Genomic DNA, 22,641 nt, shown 5'->3' on the forward strand with positions numbered 1-22,641 from the left:
CTCAATAGTTTCAGAATCTATACTACCTGGGATAGATGTTGTAGCATCTTCTGTATCATCTTTCACAACTTCACTTGAAATATCATCTATTACTACATTTATAGATTTCATCATGGTTTTGGTTCTGTAGTTATATACTCTGTAGGCTCTGCTATTTGTTGAGTATCCCAAGAATATGCCTTCATCACTTTCAGGATCCATTTTAGTTCTTGGTTCTCTATCAGACAAGATATAACATTTACTTCCAAACACATGAAAGTACTTAACAGTAGGTTTTCTACCTTTCCACAATTCATACAGAGTAGATGTAGTTCCAGATCTCAAGGTGACACGATTATGAATATGACAAGCAGTGTTCATAGCTTCTGCCCAAAAACCATGAGAGAGTTTCTTTGCATGTAACATTACTCTTGCAGACTCTTGTATAATTCTATTCTTTCTTTCTACTACACCATTTTGTTGTTGTGTAATGAGAGATGAAAATTCATGGATGATGCCTTCAGAGGCACAAAAGTCAGAGAATCTAGAGTTTTCAAACTCCTTTCCATGATCACTTCTGATCTTTAACACAACATTGTTTTTCTCTCTTTGAAGTAGAATACATAGATCTTTGAATACGTCAAAGGTCTCTGATTTCTTTCCAATAAAATTTATCCAGGTATATCTAGAGAAATCATTTACAACAACATAGGCATACCTTTTTCCTCCTAAGCTTTCTGTTTGCATAGGTTCCATCAAATCCATGTGTAGAAGCTCAAGAACTCTGGTAGTGGTAAGATGCTGCAGCTTTGGATGTGGCTTCTTGGTTTGTTTTCCAATTTGACATTCACCACAAATGCTTCCTTCTTCGATCTTGAGATTTGGCAAGCCCTTGATGGCTTCTTCAGGTATAGCTTTCTTCATGCTTCTTAGGTTGAGATGACCAAGTTTTTGGTGCCACAATTTTATTTCATCTTCTTTCGTGATTAAGCATGTCGACACATTTGCCTCTTCTTGGGGAACCCATAAGTAGCAGTTGTCTTTTGATCTGACGCCCCTCATCAAAATTTCACCCTCATCATTTGTAACCAAACATTCAGACTTGGTGAAGTTTACCTTCATCCCTTGGTCGCATAATTGACTGATGCTTATTAAATTTGCAGTCAATCCTTTTACTAACAACACATTGCTTAGTTTAGGCAAGCTATTACTGTTGAGCTCCCCTATACCAACAATTTCTCCTTTAGTACCATTACCACAAGTTACAAAACTAGTTGAATAAGACTTTAAATCAACAAGAAATTTTCCAATTCCGGTCATGTGTCTTGAACAACCACTATCGAAATACCAGTCTTCCCTTGATGAAGCTCTAAGTGATGTGTGAGCAACCAGAGCAGTAATCTTCTTCTCAAGTTGAGTACCATCACTGGTCTTCACATTCTTACCTTTAGGTTTCCATTCTTGTTGAGTGGAGACAGTTGTGGAAACTGGTTTAGGCTGATGATGCCTGTTAGGGTATCCAAACAATTTGTAACAAAAAGGTCTTATATGCCCTTTTCTACCACAGTAGTGACATATCCAAGAGTGATGTTTTCTTTTGTTCTTTGACAAGGGATGCTGGTTATGATGTTGTAGCATCTGTTGAGGCATCTTTCGCTTATGATTTTCTTTTGGATGCATGTACATGAGATCTGAGCTGTAACCTTTGTGTTTGTTGACATTCTCATAACTAAGCCCAATATTTTTAGGCTTTAGAACATTTTTCTCTAAGATTTCTTCTAGTTGACCATCAGCTTTATGAAGTTTATCAAGATGATCATCATCTTTATACAGCATATCAGAGAACTTTCTCAAACGCCAAATGTCAGCATTTAATTTTTCATTGACTTCCTTAGCTTCATCAAGATCAGAGGATAGATAATTTACCTTCTTCTGGAGCTCATCCATCTTTGAAATATTTTCAAATTTTTCTGCCTTCAATTGATTGATGGTTACCTTTTGTTTCTCAATGACTCTGCATATTTCTCCACTCTTGAGGCAGAGTTCTTTGTAAGAATCAGCAAGTTCTTCGTAGGTTACCTCTCCATCACAAGATTCTGTATCAGATGTAATAGTACCTGTTAAGACTGAGATATGTTTGGCAGTCACAGATGCTGTATCATCTTCCGAGTCATCATCATCAGACCAACTGACAGTTAGTCCTTTCTTCGTTCTTTTCTGATATGTTGGACATTCAGGTCTGATGTGACCATATCCCTCGCATTCATGACATTGAATATTCTTGTTTAAGCTTGACTTTTCATCACTCTTAGGTTTTCCTTGATTCACAATGCTGCGCATAGTTCCTGGAGCATCATTCTTAGAATTTGGTCTGGGTCTTTTGTCCATTTGTTTTAGAACTTTGTTGAACTGTTTTCCCAGCAACTCCATAGCTTCATAGATACCTTCATTAGATTCTTCATCCTCCTCCAGATCTTCTTCATCATTTTTGGATGAAAAAGCAATGCTCTTATTTTTCTTTTCACTTCTTCCATTTGCGGCACTTTCATAGGTTTGGAGTGATCCAACCAGTTCATCCAGCTTCATCTGAGATATGTTTTTGGCTTCTTCCATAGCTGTGACTTTCATATCAAATTTCTTTGGAAGAGATCTGAGCATTTTTCTTACTAACTTTTCTTCGGGAATTTTCTCCCCCAAAGAATCAAATTGATTATCATAATCTAGAATAGTCATATGAAAATCTTGGATTGTTTCCTCATCCTTCATACGTAAATTTTCAAACTGAGTAGTAAGGATCTGTAATTTAGACATCTTTACCTGAGGAGTACCTTCATGAACAGTTTCAAGAATCTTCCAAGCTTCCTTTGCTGAGACACATTTTTTGATCAGCTTGAAGATGTGTTTGTCTACCCCATTGTATAATGCATATAATGCTTTTGAGTTTCCCAAAGCAAGCTCATCTTCTTCTTTAGACCAGTCCTCCTCAGCTTTTAGTTCAAGTGTTGGCTTTCCATCTTTGTCCATGACCACAGGGGGGTCCCATTCTTTCAGAACAGCTTTCCAAGTTTTTCTATCCATAGATTTTAGGAAAGCAATCATGCGTGATTTCCAATAATCATAGTTGGAGACACCAACGAGAAGCGGTGGTCTGCTTACAAGCCCTCCTTCTTTGTCCATGTTGCCAGACATTCTCCCTGGAGCTCACCCTATAACCAGAAAGGGTGCCTGCTCTGATGCCAATTGAAATCTGGCACGCAGTGAACACAATGCTGCACAAGATGCTATAGCATACGTTGCAGCAAGACAGTCGCAGAACACAGGAAATAAATAAATAAATTGCAGAATAATAAATAAGACAGATAGTTGTTAACCCAGTTCAGTGCAACGTCACCTACTCTGGGGGATACCAATCCAGGAATGAATCCACTATAATAGCTCTAGTTCAAAGCCCTCGACCAACACCCGGTACTTGACTTATCACCTAGACACTACCCGTGCAATCCTACCTAAGAACCTCTTAGATAATGAGACCCCGTCCCAAATTCCCTCTAACAACACGTACCATGTTGCTGTCAATAATAACGATCAAGATGGAGACACTCTCCTAGAAACTAGACCACACTCTTGCTTAAAAGCTTTTGAGTGAATCACACACGCTAACTCCGTGCTTCAAAGCTTAGGAGTAGCTTACAATTAACAACCAAAACACAGTCCTAAACTTGCATCAAATTGACACAAGAAAGGCTGACAAAAGACACAAACTCTAAACCTTAAAAACTCACACTTTGTAAAAAACACGGTTTAGAATACACGAGTTGTAAAGGCTTGAGGCTTCACATATTTATAGTCTTCAATTGTCTTGATGTCCAAGTTAGGTCTTCAGACATGTACAGCTGTAGGAATTTCGGCCCAACCCTAAATTAATTTCAAAAATATAATTTGTTTGTTTCATGTTGTACCAAACAAAAAAAAAACGCAAAAATATAATATAATTATATTTTTGTTTTAAATAATGTTCCTTCAGCCGACTTCAATAAAACTTGCTGAGCAAGGCTCGTTTTGCCCAGACGCACGTGCCTGAATATATAATTGAAGCAAATCTTGACTCAGATTTGAAATAAAAATTCTGCACGAAAAACAGAGTATCAGGATGCTGTACGATGATGCTACAGCATCGCGATCCAGCATCTGGCTGGTTGGCTTTTGCAAAATGTAGCCAATCAAAACACCAACAATCTTTATCTTTATCTTTATCTTTATCTTTATCTTTATCTTTATCTTTATCTTTATCTTGATCTTTATCTTTATCTTTATCTTTATCTTTATCTTTATCTTTATCTTTATATATATAAAAGTTGTAATGCCTCTAACTAAACCTAATTTAACCCTAATCCTAACCCTAATAATTCATATTAAGAGGGGTGTATTGGATTGAGATTTCAAGAGACAATTTTGTTAAAAAAAGTCTGGAAGATTTTAAAAGACTTTGTGACATTATATTGACTCTGTGAGATTTTAATAGACTTTTTTAAAAGACTTTTTGTAATCAGGATTTTAAGCACAAGATTTCAATGGATTTATCATTTAGATTTTTAAGATTTCAAAGGATTTTATGGATTTTTAAAATTTCAAATGACTCAAATTTTTTTTTTGAAGACTCAATATTCAATCCATAAACCGACTAATCCGAGAGACAAACATCAATCTCAGTTTTCATAAACTTTCACCACCATGTCAACATTCAAGTTTTAAGAAGATTTTGACAAAAAAAAAATATGAAAACTGTTTCATGTAGGAATTCTAAGAAAAGTAATTACGTTAAAATCTTAAAATCCCAGGTACAATACTTATTTGGATCTGAAGCCCCTTGATTGCTTAGATCGGTGCCAGATTTGTGCGATTTCTCAGTCTTTAAAATTGAGTGGTTTTAAGGTGTTAAGCATAAAGAAAATTGATCATGGGTGAACAATAATATGATTCCAGGATGATAGCATAATAGTGATTAGAGGGATGAGAAGAAAACAGTAGTATAGAACACAAGATCAAGACTGATCGTCGAACTGGCTGACGGCATAATAGTATATATGAACTATACCAAGTTTTGGTGAAGAAAAAAAAAAACTGACGGCAAAAAAAGTCTATGGAAAGTTGAGAAAGTCTTGAGGGTTTGAGTGAGATTGTTTGATGAGTGTTTTGTGTGTATTTTCAACTAAAAAGTCCATCAAAATCCATCCCAAAGAAGAATCCATCAAATTCTCTAGACTTTTGAATACCAATAGACATTTTAAAAGTAGTAAGAAATCTCAATTGAATACCAACAGATTTTATTGCCCTGAAAAAAAAATCTTGATTGTTTTAATTGAATACCACATGATTTATTTAACTTTTGTAAAAGTCTTGATTGAAATACCATAAGACTTTTTTATTATAAAAAAGTCTTTTAAAATCCTTTGAAATCTCAATCCAATACACCCCCCTAAAATGTTAAAAAAACACTCACCAGAATTCGAACCCATGACCTTTTAATTATATTTCTTTATATACTTACCACTAAGCCATATCAATTATGTTGAAACAATTTTGTAACCAACAAGTAATCAACATCATGTAATTGGATACTTTTTACACTTAATACGTTTTATTTTTCTTTCTAAAAACAAAAACCACTTTTTTTTTCCATCTAAAAAATCAAATATGTTACTAATTTTTTTTAATCTTTTTTATACAAAACGTTTTTTTTATACATATTCGTTTTTTTATTAAATAAAAATCATTAATTAAAAACACATCAATATATAGATGAAGTTTCACGTGTTTTCTGTTTTCATTGCCAATATGGATCATCAAAATAGAGAAACTCAACTTGCGCTACGTTGTTTAAAATGTTTTTATTGCTTTCATCTCTCTTTTATATGTTTTAACTAATCATTCTCGCCTTTTTTTATATTTATTGATGATTTTTTGTTGTTATTAACACATAGCACCATTGGATCCAAATCCAATAACTGACTTGGAGAAATACGTTAATTATTGTCGGAAGTATCAAACTTATTATGTTGAATTTCATCTTGATGAAGTAAGTATACCTATTATATCATATGATTGTATGTGTGGCACCGGTCCGACCTATTTATCTCGCTGTCGTCCATGAATATGTTGCCGCTTTTGCTCACCTGTTTCTTTGCTTTTGGGATGTATGTTGCTTTTGTCCATGAATATCTTGCCGCTTTTGCTCACCTGTTTCTTTTGCTCACTAAAATGGTAATTAATCTCTCTTTGTAACTCCAAATTTAGTAGGGTTTGATTCTATGGAAAGATAACTCGATTATGGTCATTTCGGTATCCGTTTGGTGAATTATTCATCCAAATTGAGTTGTGTACGAAGCTTTGAAGTTGTGACTCAAAAGCAGATTTTGTGCAGAATTTTGGGGGACATACCTTCACTAAAACGGTAATTAATCTCTTTTTGTAACTCCAAATTTAGTGGGGTTTGATTCTGTGGAAAGATAACTCGATTACAGTCATTTTGATATCCGTTTGATGAATTATTGATCCAAATTGAGTTGTGTGCGAAACTTTAAAGTTGTGACTCAAAAGCAGAATTTTAGGGGGGCAAAATCCAAAAAATTATAAAACAGGGGGTAAAAATCCGCGTTTTAAAATAGGGGGTAAAATTCCGATTTAATCAAAACAGGGGGGCAAAACTGCATTTAAGCCTATATATAGATTTCCCTATTTGGGGAAGTCAATAAGCTAGCTTATAGCTTATAATTAAGTTAAAAGATATGTTTCATAACATTTTTAAAAAAGAGCTTATAGCTTATTTTACTAGCTTATAACTTATTTTTCAAACACTATTTTAAGTAGCTTGTGAAAAAAAATTAAATATTAATTAACATATCTTACTAAAAGAAAAGATTTAGGGACGGAAATTAGAGAGAGAATTAAATCACTCACTAATTGCCACGAAATTTGCGACGGATTAGTGCAATTTTTAGAGAGCTCAAATTTACAAACATAAGTGACCGAATTTGTGATTAATCAATTTTCTTTATGTCATTTCATACTTATAAGTTAGTTCAACCGTTAATTTACTAAATACTATAAATTCAATCAGCTGATTTATTCGCTATAATCTAAAAGTTAGCTTATAAGTTATCGGCTATAAGTTAGCTTATCAGCTATCTGCTATATTTTACCAAATAGAGCCTATGTTTGGTAAGGTCAGATTGTGAGCTTATAGCTTATAAGCTCATATGACCATAAAAGACATGTTTGATAAAAGTTTTAAAAAGAGCTTATAGCTTATTTTAATAGCTTATATAGTTTATTTTTCAAAAGCAATTTCAAGTAGATTATAACTTATCATTTTTTTCTTCAAATATTAGTAATTAAACGTATCTTTTTTATGTCATTTCATACTTATAAGTTAGTCCAACTGCTAATTACCAAACATTACAAATTCAATTCAATCATCTAGTTTATTCGCTATAAGCTATAACTTATAATCGCTTTAAATTCATTTGTTATATAAGCTAACCTATCAGTTATATTTCCACAATTTTTTTTACCAAACAGAGCCTATGTTATAGATTCACATTCAGGTAAAGAATTAATATAATAAATTTCGTATTTATAGGTTGAAATAAACTTTGGGACACGACTACTTCTTTTCTATTTTTTATCATTTTGGGTCCTTATATGCTACTCCCTCCGTCTTAACTCTCAATTGCTAAGCAAAAAAAGTTACTTTTTTTTTCCTAAATTATAAGTATAAACAACTAATTGTTATCATTTTTAATATTATTTTTATTTATTCTTATAAAAGTTAATGTAAATTGCATTTAATTTACTTTCTCTACTTTTTCTAATAATCTAACCGATTAAAATTCCTTTGACATAATTTTAAATTAACTCTATGGTAATCGAGTTTAAAAACTATTCTAGATTATTTGCAGAATACTTTGGATTACTTAGTAATAAATTTGTTTGAAAAAAAAAAAATTCAAAGAGCCTGGTTTAGAACATTAAGTTCCTGGTTAAGGAATTAACTCAGGTAAATTCATCTCCCCCTTAGTTTTACTTTTCCTTAAATCAAATTTAATATAAGAAATAAACTCCTCCTTTAGTCATCAACAAATCTAAGTAAAGATATTTCAGAAAACATAATCAATCGTAAGTAAAGATATTTCAGAAAACAGAACAAATTTAAGTAAAGATATAAGTAAGAAAGAGTCGATCCTTACTTTACAATGTGATTTTGTAAGAATAAGTTAGACTCAATTTTTTTTTTAAAGATAATATCTCAAAAATTCGTTGAGCCACCCACCATTTATCTCCGGACGTCGAATCCAATAATAGTGAAGAAGGTAAGTGAGTGTGTTAAGAGGTTGCCCAACTAATTAGAAGAGTCGGTAAAATTGGCACGTTAGTGACAAAACGTGACAATTTTTGTAAATGACAAACGGTACCTTACATAAACTGTCGCTTGGACAATGTTTTTTTTTTTTCTTTTAATGGCAACAAGGAAAATGCTCTTATTCCAATGAAGAGACATAAAAATACACGTTTATTGGTTATTTTAGAGCAACAATAAACGATTGTTCATCTAAATATATTCCTTGGCATCAAATCAACAAAGAAACACTTCACAACAGAAAGCCTAGAAAATTAAAGAATGCATGCAGCAGAATAACAAATGCACATACATATTACAAACTTTGTAGAAGATCCAAATTTATTCTTGTACCAAATTTTTCCACAAAAGTTTATTCTTGTACCAAATTTTTCCACTTGAATGCTAACTGAGAAAAAGACTTTGTAGAAGATCCATCTTCTTTGAGTGCACTATTAGCAGCTTCTTTCAAGTCCTTCATTCTATTGCGCAATTTCTCACCTTCTTCCCCTACAATGAGACACTTGATTACCTCAGCAATTTCTAATCTTTCCACAATGCCATTTTCATTAACTCTTGGCCTCATTCCCACTTTTATGCCATCACTCAGCAAAACGGCATTCATTCCTTGCTCAGCAAATAGAGGCCATGTGATTAATGGCACGCCATGCATCACACTCTCGAGGATCGAATTCCAACCACAATGAGTCAAAAACCCACCAACTGAATTGTGACTAAGGATTTCAATCTGGGGTGCCCATGATGGAATGACCAAACCTTTCTCCTTGGTTCTCTCTAAAAACCCAGAAGGTAAAAATTGTAAAGGGTCGACATCATTTTGTGCCGAAAGATATGCAGCGTCGGATGAACTACCTGTAGGTGCTCTTACTACCCATAAGAATTTTTGATTACTGAACTCCAAACCCATAGCCAGCTCAACAATTTGTTCCTGTGAAAGTGTACCCATATACTCCCAAAAGAGACATACAAAACTGAACAAGTTTTTTGTTTGTCTAACCATGACAGACACTCCAACGGGCCATTAGCATCACCATAACTTGTTACTTTCTGAATGATGGGTCCAACAGGATAAACAGAAGTGTTTCCCTTTGCAATTGCATCCTCATTTAATGCATTTATAGGACCCCTTTCAATTTCTAAGAAGCTATTAACCAGAATACCATCAGCATTACTTAAACTTAAAAGCTTAAAAAGTTGGCAGAAATATTTGTAATCCTGAGTTGATCTATCTTGAACATGGGTAAAAATATCCCTACCATGGAATGGTACACAACCAGGTAATTGGATAGGATTTGGAAGATCTTTGTACTCACATGATGTTTCCTCATCCAACTTAGGAAAATAGAAGCTCAAAGATAGTGTAGTACTTTTATGAACTCTGTGTCAAACAAATATGTGGTTTATACAAGCTAAATCTTTTAATTGATAATTTGGCAAAAAAAGAATTTTAAATTCATTAATTTTTTTTTTCGTTATCAATTTTTCCTTTTTTTGGCAAAATCTGATTTCTTATGTTTCTATGGTCAATATTTCTATATAAATGTTATCCTGACACAATTCTGTCCGGTGGACAAAAAATCTGGTTGAATGAATATAAAGCACACAATATTTCTTATGTTTATTCCAATAATAGCACGTACTACAACAACATTATTGGGTACAGAAATGTCACATGTGTGTGTGGACAGCTATAAAAAAAATTAAAAATTAAATAGAAATAGAGATATAAAGGAATACTTAGTATATTGTTGTATTTCTGGGATGGAAATGTTGGAATAACATTTCTGTATTGGGAATGATTCCCTTGTTTTTTTTTTCTTTGGCCATTTTATAGGGGAATGAATTCTTTCAATTTTATTTTTTTCAATTTCCTTAATTTTTTCAATTTTTACATTTTAATTGATTTTTTTTCTCTCTCCTCACAAATGAATAGTTAAGATTCAACTATTTTCCTCAAGTATTCTCATTTTATAGTACGCCTTGTTTTCTTGTGATTGGGTGTACCACGTACACATGTGTTTTGTGTGCATATAATATTTTTTTAAGTAGTTTAGGGACTTGAAATTCAATCCTTAAAATGGATAAGCGGGATTATCGAGGTTCGAATTTTTACCCCCTACATATATAATGTCGAGCTAAAGATAATGAGACGTGTGCATATGACATTTCTATTATTGTATGATATTAAATTTTGACTTTTCAAATATATTAAAATATTAATGTGTTTAGGCTATATTATTTATTAGATAAATACTTTTTAAATAGGGGGCTGGAACCACATGATGTCAGAACTGACCCCGGTTCCGAACCATATTCAATTGGTGGTGAAAAACCAAAAGAATTTAAAAAATTAAACATTGTTTATAAATGAAATCGAAGAGAGTATATTATATTTAGAGAATGTTAACTTGTGGCCTAAAGACACGTGTTAATGAAACTAATATAAAGAATATATATATTTTACAGAAAAAGAAAAATATAATAAATAAAAATAAAAGATTCTTATAAAATGGACCAAGCCTGCCACCGGACGTTTTAAATGTAACATAGATTATTCTTTCTCATCTCAATATAATAAAGTGAGAATTTACATATGCATTAGAGACGATCTTGAAGCCTTTGTTTTGGCTAGGTATGACCAATTTACTCCTGTGTGTGCGGTTCATATTGGAGAAGCTCTTGGGTTACTCTCTGCTCTTACTTGAGTTCATGAGTTAAATTTGGGACCGGTTGATTTTGAGCTCGACTCAAAGAAAGTAGTAGACATGTTCCATGCACGTACACATGATGCTACTGAATTTGGTGATATAATCACGCATTGTAAGAGTATTTTTTCCCAATTTTATTATAACTCTCGTGTTAAGTTTATTAGGCGACAAGCAAATGAGGTTGCTCATAGTTTAGCTAAGGCGGCCACATCTTTAGCTAGTCCCCAAATTTTAGTTGATATACCATATTGTATTGAACACGTTCTGATTAACGAAATGCTAATTGTTTAACCTAGATATTTATCTAAATGATTGATGATTGACAAGTTATACCTATTCAAATGATTAACTTTTCTATTCAAACATACAACTGATTTGGCTACCAAAGAATGGTCTTATCAAGAAAATACCCCACAAAAATCGGTTTCACTACCCAAAGAACAACTGTTAATGTCGTGGGATCATTGAACACCTAAAGTATGTAAATAACTTAATTCAGCCACTTAATTCAAACTACTAAACTACTATTATCAAGTAAATAGAAATAATCTAAAGTGTATGCTAAATAGAAATAGAAGGCTTCAAGAGACCAAACACCCAACCATTTAACCTGCAATGTTTTAAAGAAAGCCTGTCCTAAAGAGAAATTCACTGGTTATGAATTTCTGCCATATATAAGTACCTAGAAACATACACCTAGCAATATTGCCTATGACATACACAATAGTGAAAACCTGGACAAAGCTTATTATAAAAGAAAGTGCTTCATCTACAAAGGTAATTCCACCACAGTATTATTGAAATGGTGCAAACTAAATCCAATGCTAGTGATTTTGATTTTATGTGGTATCAACACGAAGATAATGGATTGAGGGTTGAGAGATCACACCTTAGGAGATACAGCTCAGGGCTCAGGCAAATTTAAGTTGACACGTTTCACATTCCCTTCGTACATTTGATAATCTTTTCATAATCTGGCACTTCTTTTGGTCCAAGGAAATATCAGAAACTATCATAGTCTCTAAAACCAGACCATTTCGCAAAGCATCTTAATCAAGGAAACTGATTTGTACCATATCAACTATCAAAGGAACATTTACAGAGTAACCTCATTCAACAAGCTTTCCTGTTATCACTTGGTTACAAAAGCTAGAAACTCAAGTTATGATATCACAATCCAAGTACATTCTTAACATACAACTCTCAAAGCAACATAACATAGACCAAAATAACCACATGCCAAGTACAAAAAAAGCACAACAACAACAGAGAAATTTGTAATACTTAACCGGAAAAAAATCACTAAATGGTATAATAATTTTCAACAACTCCTGCAAATATTTTCTATTCATTTCCAAACATTCATATCCAGAGATAAAAATTTACCTCATTGATAGCAAAGAACTTGACCATTGCCAGAGGCGTCTCGCACACATGTGCGAGATGTGCGATGGCATCGGGCCTCAAAATTTTGAGGGTCTCAACTCAAAATTTTGAGGTCCTATAGTATTACTTATATATACCTATAAAATATCAAATGTGTATTAATAGATTGATTTTTAGGCCCTAAAATAATAGTTATATATTGCTAATGTTCATAATATATCATAATATCATATGTATCAATAGATTAGTTATCTATAATCATAAATATAGTTCTAGTCCATTTTAATGCATACAATTTGATCTTAGATTAGGATGTTCCTTTTTGACGTTATATACAAAGATAATTATTTTGTATTTCTTGTTCCATTTAATTTAATGCAATTGATTTAATATAGATAATTTATATGTATAAGAATGATTTATTTTTTTTATATTATATGCAATTTAAATCAACATTTTTTTTTAAAATTATATTTTTTTTATTAAGGGGTCATTTTTATATTTTGCACAGAGTCTCCTAAAACTCGGAGACGCTCCTGACCATTGCTCTTCTTCACCTTACTCAAAAAATACCTAGTCAAAATCAATAAACCCAAAATTAAAACCAAAAACATTCAATTTCAGAAATCTAAAAAATTAATAGATCAATCAAAATCTTATATTACACTACAGATCTAACTAAAAGAAACCATAAACCTAAAAATAAATAAAAAAATTACAATCATCAAAAAATCGAAATGAGATTTATATTTTGATTACCAGAATTTGGACTTAGCACGAACTTCATTAGTAGCCCAAAGTTTCATACGAAATTTTTTTGGGTTTGGATCTGATTCCGTTGGGAAACCTCTCCCGACAACCTGGTACCGATGGAACTACAAAACCAAAAACAAACAAACACCGTTTAACAAACATTAATCGAATCAACAGAAAATACGAATAATTTTGTGAATGATGTGTTTAGGGTTTCCGTTCGAGAGTGAGCTTCGCGTGAAAGGGATAGTGAGATTTAGTGAGAGGGAGAGGGAACGAGAGAGATGAGCGTTCAAGAGATGAGAGAGTTCAAGAGATGAGAGAGTTCGAGAGATGAGAGGCTCAGTTAGGGTTTTGGTTCAAGAGAGATGAGCGAGAGTGGTGACTGGTGAGGAAATGGCCAGCGCATTAGTATAATTTCCACTTGAAAGATATTTTACATCTGGGGGATATTATGGTCAGATGGAAATTTATTTTAGACAATTTTCGCCATAATTATACTGCCACCGCGTTCAGTTATGCTTCTGATACATTGAAACCAGATGTAAAAAGTTTTTTCTATATATTTTTCACTTCTGTGGATATTGAAACCAGATATAAAGACTACTCCATATAGCTTTTCACATCTGACATATGTTCCACATATGTAAAATGCTTATGTAATATGTCATTTTTCTACTAGTTTGAGGATATAATCCCAAAGAATTATTACAAGTGTGAAAAGTGTGTGCGTAAGAAAAGGAAAGCTTGCGGCGCACAATGAAGAAAGTGTGTGTTCGGGAAATGAAATGTTCTTGGGTTCGTGAAATTTGAGTATGTTGTTTTAGTTAGTTTATGTAAGTTTTGAAATAATCACTTCTTAATTTGATTACGAGTAGCTTCATCATTGATGGTAATCATTTATATTTTGATAGTTCTTAGAGAAAGTAGGAAACATTGGTTGTACTTATTATTTGATTATAGTAGAGTAATTTTTTTGTCTGCACGACTCATGGTTTTTACTCTTATGTTGAGAGACGTTAAAATTGAGTTGTTCTTATTTACAGTTTTTACTCATTTTATTGCTATTATTGTTGGTGTTATAGTTGTGCTCAAGATTATCAAAATTGGACCGGCCGGCCGGTCGGACCGTGAACCAGTCATGAAAACGGTTCGGTTTTGAGTGAAAAACGGATAGGAAACCGACCGGCAAAAAAACACGTGAACCGGTCATGAAAACGGTTCGGTTTTGAGCGAAAAACGGATAGGAAAACGACCGGCAAAAAAACGCGTGAACCGGGGTCAAACCAGGACGAACCGGTGAATCGGCCAGGGCGGTTCAAACGATTTTGTAGTTTTTTTTTAAAAAAAAAAAACAGGACAAGAAGACGTCTTTTAACTTCTTCTTTTAAAAAAAATCTGAAACAAAACAACGACGTGGAATATGAAATGTTTTTGTTTTTCATTTGGTTTTAATTATAAATTTTATTTTATTTTGACTTGTGATATTTTATCTTTTTAATGTGTGAAATTATGAAATATATATTGAGCAATTATTCATATATTTTTATTTATATATTAATTAAAATATATATTTAATTAAAAACTGTTCGACCCTGATTGAACCTGGTCCGACCAATTGAACCTTGAACCGGTGAACTCGCCAGTTCGATGACCGGTCCGATTCTGACAACCTTGGTTGTGCTGGATAATTTGGTTGTTCATATTTCACAAGAAATAGATAATTTAAACACGTGGCAACGACGATATAAGTGTATGGATGAAAAAAATGCCATTTGACAGGGAACACAAAGAATTGAATGACTTACGCTTAAGAGAGAGTGTTGTGGCAAGTAGAGCTGGGTATACGGACCAAGGTCTGCGGGCCAACCCGTTTAACCCGCAGCCCGCGCGGTCTTAAGACCATTTTTTTTTGGCCCGTTTATATTTTTGCCCGTGTGGGTTGGACCGTTAAAACCGCGGGTTATGCTGGTTAAATCCGCGGGTTCGCGGGTTAGCCCGTGGCCCGCATTCTTTTTTTATATATGTAATTAATTACAAAATTTACCATTTATAAATAATTTGGTCCATATCCAAATCCAACACTTTTAACAAAAAAAAAGAAGTCTAAACCTAATTATAAAAAGCAATAACACACTCCTATTTTTACTCACGTGGACAACAACACAAAACATCATGATCCAATTCAAGTGTTACAATGGAGGCATCGAGCAGGAGTGACTATTTAGTATTTTCCTTCAGTTTTCATTTAGTTAATTATATACATTATTGTTTTGTTTTTGAATCGGTTGGTGGTATTAGATTTTTTGTTGTACTTTTAATATTAGTTTGGACTATTAAATTTCTTTTTTATATTTTGAACAAGTTAAAGTTCTTATTCAATATCATCTGGGTTTATTTTATGGATTTGAAGTATGTGTGGAGAAATAATTACGATAAAAACGAGTTGAATTTGATTTTAGTTGCATTATTTTCAAAGATAAGATAAATAAACTCAATGATATATCACAAACTTTATTTATTTTTATTTGTTAGTTCAAGTTATAACATAAAATTATTAATAATATAGTTTTTTTTAGCTTTTATTATATCAATATTTTACTAATTTTGTTTATTATTTTGAAAAAAGTTTTTTTTTTTGTAATAGTCCGCGGGTTAACCGTTTAACCCGCGGGCTTACGCGGACCGAACTCGGACTTAATTTTAAAACTCGTTTATATTTTATGACGGGCTTGTTCGCCCCGTTTAATATGCGGGCTTATGCGGGGCGGGTTAAACGGGGCGGGCTAGCCCGCATATCCAACTCTAGTGGCAAGTGTTGTAAGTTAAGTCTCGCATCAATTATATCAGATTTAGAAAAGCCCATTTAAAAACAAAACAAAGTGGCAATTTTGTAAATAAGTGACTAATTCTCAATTTACGTAATCAATGTAAATCGGCCTAAATGATATTGTACTGTATAAAACTTTTTGATTTATAACTTTTTTTAATAAAATAAAAAAGCAGTATTGAAATCTGAAACCCTAGATGTACCCTAGATGTTTCTCTACAGAGCTCCCTCTTCTTCTCCGCCACTAGAAGCCTCCCTCTTCTCCTCCTTTATCAGGCATCGAGACTATTTTCCCCTTTAGTATTTAGTAAGTATTTTATCTAAATGATTGACAAATTATACCTATTCAAATGATTGACTTTTCTATTCAAACATACAAGTGATTTGGCTACCCAAAGAACAAGATCTGCCAAGAACATACCAATAAAAAAGCAAATGTATGTCACCAAATAAACAAGTTAACATGACGCAAGAAAAAAGAAAAATGGCTTGATGCAACAAAATAAAAACAAAAACATCAAAATTCCAAAAGATGAGATTTAACTAAACCCTATGAGAGTCATACTAACGATATATATGAGATTTAACAAATAAAATTCCAAACCAATTCTACCAAATACAAAAGATTCTATAATCCATCATCCCCTCTGCTCTGTTAAATGAAGCATTAAGAAAAATAATACAAATAATAAGGCGAAATTAATATGTGGTTTTATTATTAATAAAAAAAATAAAAAAAATTATTAATTTATAAATGGCCAGAGGCTGTCATTAAAATACCAGTAAGTAACATCATATTGCTATTGAGTGTACGAATGGAAGAAACATCAACTATTTTTTCATTAGCTAAGCCACGTTCACACATCTCAACTCCATCTGCAGCATATCTAGCAGCCAAGCTTATAGTTTTCGGATCTTCAAACATCACAGCCTTTAACTCGTTAACTACATAATCATAATCAGTGGTTGCACATTCTTTAATAGCTTGAGAAGAAGGATATTTATTCATCATTTCTTTAATGGAATTTTGGGCTTTTAACGCCTCCCCTATTGCCACCATCTTTGCAAATAACTGGCAAAAAGTAAGATAATCTTTCGCCAAAGTAATTTCAGGGTAGACTTCTATAAGTATCAAGCAACGTTGTTCAAAGTCTTTTGAACCTCGTTCTTTACATACATTTTGGTACAATTTAGGGCTAAATGTTGGTGATGCATGAGAAATAAAGATGACTGAAACGACGAGTAACAAGAATAAATATTTTGAAGGTGACATTCTCGCTTCTCTGAATAATAATGTATAATGATGGATGATAGAAGTTCCTTTACAATTCTTAATTTATAGACGCTAGAACTTTCACCCGTGCGGTGCATCAATCTAATTAGTCGTAGTATACTAATTATTATGTATGTATCAATCAAATATTTGATCTTCGTTTTAATTTGGAATGGACACAAATTTCAAGGAGAAAATCACTAATCAGTATTATTATTTTTTTTAATTTTAATGTGATCATCATATTAAAAGAAAACAAGATTTTTTTTATTATAATGTAATCACATAAATAATAATTATTATTTTCTTAACATTCTTTTCTTTTTAAAAAATGTATTCGTTCCTTTTTCTTTTTTTTCTTTTTGCAAACCACACTATTTCATTTTTTACTAATATTCAATGTATTTAATTTTGATAAAATAATCTAAATCATTTTTTAACATTAGTGAAAAAAAATAAATGAAGATGAAATTTGTGTCTTGTGAATTTGTTAGCCAATGAATGAATGAACCCTTAGTGAAAGCGAAGATTTAATTTTTATGATAGTTTTTTATCAAAATAAAAAATTAAATTTGGAATTAAAAATAAAATTAATTTTAATAAAAAATTACGTTTGATATATGTCATATACACTAAGAAATATTAAGAAATTATTTTTTGATGATAGATTTATTCATATATGTCAGTTTTGAATTTAAATTAAGAAATATGGAAATTGAAAGGTGAATACGGTAAAAATGATATTATATTAAAGATATTAATTAACTTCTAAAATTAAACTACGTTAAATATATTAATTAACTTCCAAATTAAAAAATATGAGAATGGAAAGGTGAACGTCTTAATAAAAAAAATGCCAAAAATAAGAAATATGAAAATAGAAATGTGAATGTCTTAATTAAAAAAAATATTGATCGGTCATGTTAGCTTAGCTCAGTTGGTAGGGACAACACATTACATATGCAGGGTGTCTGGGCTCGAACCGCAATCATCCCACTTATGCATATTAAGGGTGAAATTTATAGTCACTAAGCTACTTGATTAAGAAAAAAACGTGACAAAAAAAGGGCATCATGGGGTTGTGTTTTATTTTTTTAAAAAAATGAATAAATTTATCATCATAATAAAATCTTTTAGTATTGAACAATTTAAACATTAAAATTTTAGTTAAAGTTTTGTATCACTTAAAATTACTGATAATTAAAATTATTACGTAATTTTTTTAACACAATATTTATTTGATATTTTATATTCAAGTACTTTTTTCATGTTTAATAAATAAAGTAAAAATTTGTTTATCAACTTTGATGATATTGATTTTTTGGCAAAACGACCCTATATATATATAATTTTTTACTAATGTGTTTTTGGTAATGAGTTTTTTTTGTAAACCAAAGGTATCTTCCGCGTGCAAAGGAATTTTGACTAATATTGAATGTGTTTAATTTTGAGAAAATAATAAAAAATCAATTTTTAATCGGAGAAAAATGTGAAAAAACTTTAATTATCATTTATGATGATTACGTTTAAGTAAATATATTTTGTAATTGCACGTTTAAGTAACTTCTAAAATTAAGAAATATTAAAAAATCATTTTATGATGATAAATTTATTCATATATGTCAGTTTTGAATTTAAATTAAGAAATATGGAAATGAAAAGGTGAATACTATAAAAAAAAATTGTATAAAAGAGGACCAAAGCCTAAAAATACTGTTTGGTGAACCCACTTGGGTTGGTATATTGGTATTGGCTTGAGACCTGGAAGTGCGCTCCTCTTGAGGTCTGGGATTCGATTCTCTCTGGTGCCAATTTGTGTTGGCTAATTTAGCTTCTTCAAAAAAAAAAAATATACCGTTTGGTGCGCAGGATAAAAGACATGATAGGATAACTATATCATATCCTGTCTCAATCCAATGTTTGGTGCGACAGCAAGATATGATAAGTTAATCCTGAAACTTATCATATCCTGTCTCTCAAGTTAAAATTATTATCCTGAATTTGAGCTGGGTTACCGGCAGGATAGGATAAGAAAATAATTTATTGATAATTTTTTTTAATAAAATATAAAATAAAAAAATATAAATTAATAAAATATAAATAATAAAATAATAAATATAAATAACAATTAAATATAAATAATTAAATATTAAATAATAAAAAATATAAATAATTAAATAATTTGGTATTAAATTTAAAATAAAATAATTAATTTTTAAATATATAAACAATTTTCTCGTAAGGGTAATTTTGTAATTTACATAATCTAAAAAAATAAAAATTCTACTAAAATTACAATATTTTAAAGTAAAATAATTATTAAAAAATTGCAAAAAAATGATATTAATTTAAATTTTATAACAAATTAAATATAATTCTTTTGCAATGGTAGTTTTATTATTACATATGAGATATATCATATATTTATTTAGCATATCTAACATATATAATTGAGTTATTTATTTGATTATGATTCATATAAAAAAAATTAACTTTTTTATTTTCTCATGATGTTTATTTAAAAATTATATAAAGTTATTTGATTACTTATTTATATTTTTTATTTATAAAATTTAAGTTATTCCAATATAAGTTATAAAAATAATAATTGTTTTAAGAGGGTAATTTTATCATTTAAGTATGCTATATATTTTATCATATTATTATGAGAGAGTATGTATTAAAAACATGATATGATAATTATCATGTTTGTTATCCTGTGTATACCAAACACATGATCGGATAACTCAGGATAACTGATATCATGCTTATATCTTATCCTATTCTTATATCATTCATGGACTTGGGCCCTCATTATTATGAAAATAAAATTATCATTCATGATTTCTTTTCTTGTTTTTTTTGACAAATATCATTCATGATGATTATGTTAAATTTTTAATAAAAATGTTTAGACTTAGCTTTTTAATATATTGTTTTCGTAAATATATATTTTTGAGACCTAAAAAATCATCGTACTCAAAATTATTGGTGTACTAGTCCCACACCCGTGCGATGCACGGGTGTTATGCGGTATTTTATATATTATAATGTTGAAAAATTATTCGTATAAATTGAAACAATAAGTATTATGAAAAATTTACAATGGATCCTATTGCATCTACCAAAATAAGTTGGTAATCCATAAATTGTCATGTCACTATGAAAACGATTTGTGGTCATACTCATACACTGTGCATTTGATTCTTAATTGGAAACAATAATTCAATATATAGTATAAAAGATTAATTAGTGTGTATAATTTAGTAAAAACTATTATTATTAGTTGAGTGAGTGTATGATGAAAAGTCATAGGTATATAAATGTAGGCATATGAAAAAGTGTATAGAGATGACAATGATGTAAGTAGAAGTGATGTGACATTATTGAGTGGTTTAATTGGATATAAGTGGCTGACGTAGATTAGAGTTAGATTAGTGGTTGCACAACTATCTATGAATTATATATATAGATATCGTTTTTAAGGAAAGAATATAAAATCAATAAAAGTGCTTCAAAATTATTGGTGTATATCTTTTTTAAATAAGGAGTAGAATACAAAATCACTTTTAATAAGGAAGAATATAAAAGGCTTAATTAGTAAAATGGTCCCTTAAAGATATTTTTGGTTTCAGATTGGTCCCTTAAAGAAAAAAAGGTCCAAATAGGTCCCTTAAAAAAAAAAGTCTGAATAGGTCCCTTAGGCTATGTTTGGATTGATGGTACATAACGGAATGGAGCGGAATGGAATAAGATGGAATGGAGCGGAGCGGGATGGAATGGAGCATAAAATGTATTCCATTGTTTGGACATTTTGTATTCCATCCCATACACCCCAAATTGGAGGGGAAGAAAAATAAGAGAAAATGATGGAATGGGATGGAATCCATACCATCACATACCACTCCATTCCATTCATTTTTAAAGAATCCAAACAATGGAACTTCACTTCATACCACCACATACCACTCCATTCCATCTCATACCACCAATCCAAACAAAGCCTTAAAGACATCTCCGTTAATTAGTTTGATCCTATTTAGACCTTTTTTTAGGGACCAAACTGATTAACGGAGATGTCTTTAAGGGACCTATTCGGACTTTTTTTTTCTTTAAGGGACCTATTTGGACCTTTTTTTTCTTTAAGGGACCAATCTGAAACCAAAAATGTCTTTAAGGGACCATATGTAGAAGACTTTTGATTGATCGCAAGTGGCTCGCCGTCGTGGTATAACTTGCAAGGGGTTTCTGCACTAATTAGGTAATTTTGGGGGGTTTTATTTGTTGGTTTGGCAGTTTAGGGATTTTTAAATTGGGATTTTCAACAATTCTGATTTTGTACTTCTTAAAATGGGTTTGAATTGTATTTGAGATTATAATATAAGTTTTAAATTGGGGTTTTAAAACTTGGTCTTCTTTGTTCTCCAATTTCTGAATCTAACAACGTGGTGATTCTTTTGTAGAGTTCCTTGGCAAATTAAGGTATTTTTCATTGTCCTTCTAATTTTTTATTAGTAAGTTGATAAATTTTGTGTTTCTTTTTTATGGCTTTTGATGCATCGAACTGGATTGTAGATAGAGTGGTTGATCAAGGTTGTTTTATGATTCTTAACTTTCAATGTTATTTCTATTCTTACTTAATAATTCTGAGTCCCAAGTTACTCTTACATATCTTGACCTATTTCACTAATAACATTTTAAATTTGTTTATCAAATTGAAGATTTTGTAAAAAACAATTACAATTAGTGACAATAGATGTATATTTGTGAACCATCTATGATATTTGCATCGTGTGGTGAACCACTACTAATGTTCATGTTATACAGTTTTATGATCTTTTATTTATTTCAATGATTTGTAACTTTTGGAATGTACTTATGTAGTTTTATGGCATTTGGAATGTTTTTATTTTCAGCCTCCGGTTCCTACGGGAAGGGAACTTAGTAGTCCAGAGTTCGGGGCAAGTTCTGATATCAAGTGGTTTCAATCCCCTCCCAAAAGCAGTTGCGGGATATCGAATCGTGATCCTCCCCACCAAGTTCAGCGTCAATTACCACTGCACCAACTAACATTTGATACTTGTAATATTTATTATAACAATTTAAATCATATATCTGACACGTCACAAAACATCACGGGGTCGGAGTCTAGTGATGTACTCCATCCGGACACAAATATAAGAAGAAAAAAAAAATTGGACACAAATATAAGCAAAAGTCAACTACTTTTAAACTAATTAATACTACTATTCCTAATATACCCTTATTTAATCATTTCACTTTTTAAAAATTTATG

The 22,641-nt window shown here is 31.3% G+C and overlaps 1 pseudogene; it reads right to left on the reverse strand.

The window, feature by feature from the left end:
• Positions 1-8,552: 8,552 nt before the first annotated feature.
• LOC123896297 lies at positions 8,553-17,132 on the reverse strand (annotated as a pseudogene).
• Between the last annotated feature and the right edge of the window lie 5,509 nt (positions 17,133-22,641).

Source organism: Trifolium pratense, linkage group LG1, assembly GCF_020283565.1.
Source record: "Trifolium pratense cultivar HEN17-A07 linkage group LG1, ARS_RC_1.1, whole genome shotgun sequence".
NCBI lineage: Eukaryota > Viridiplantae > Streptophyta > Magnoliopsida > Fabales > Fabaceae > Trifolium > Trifolium pratense.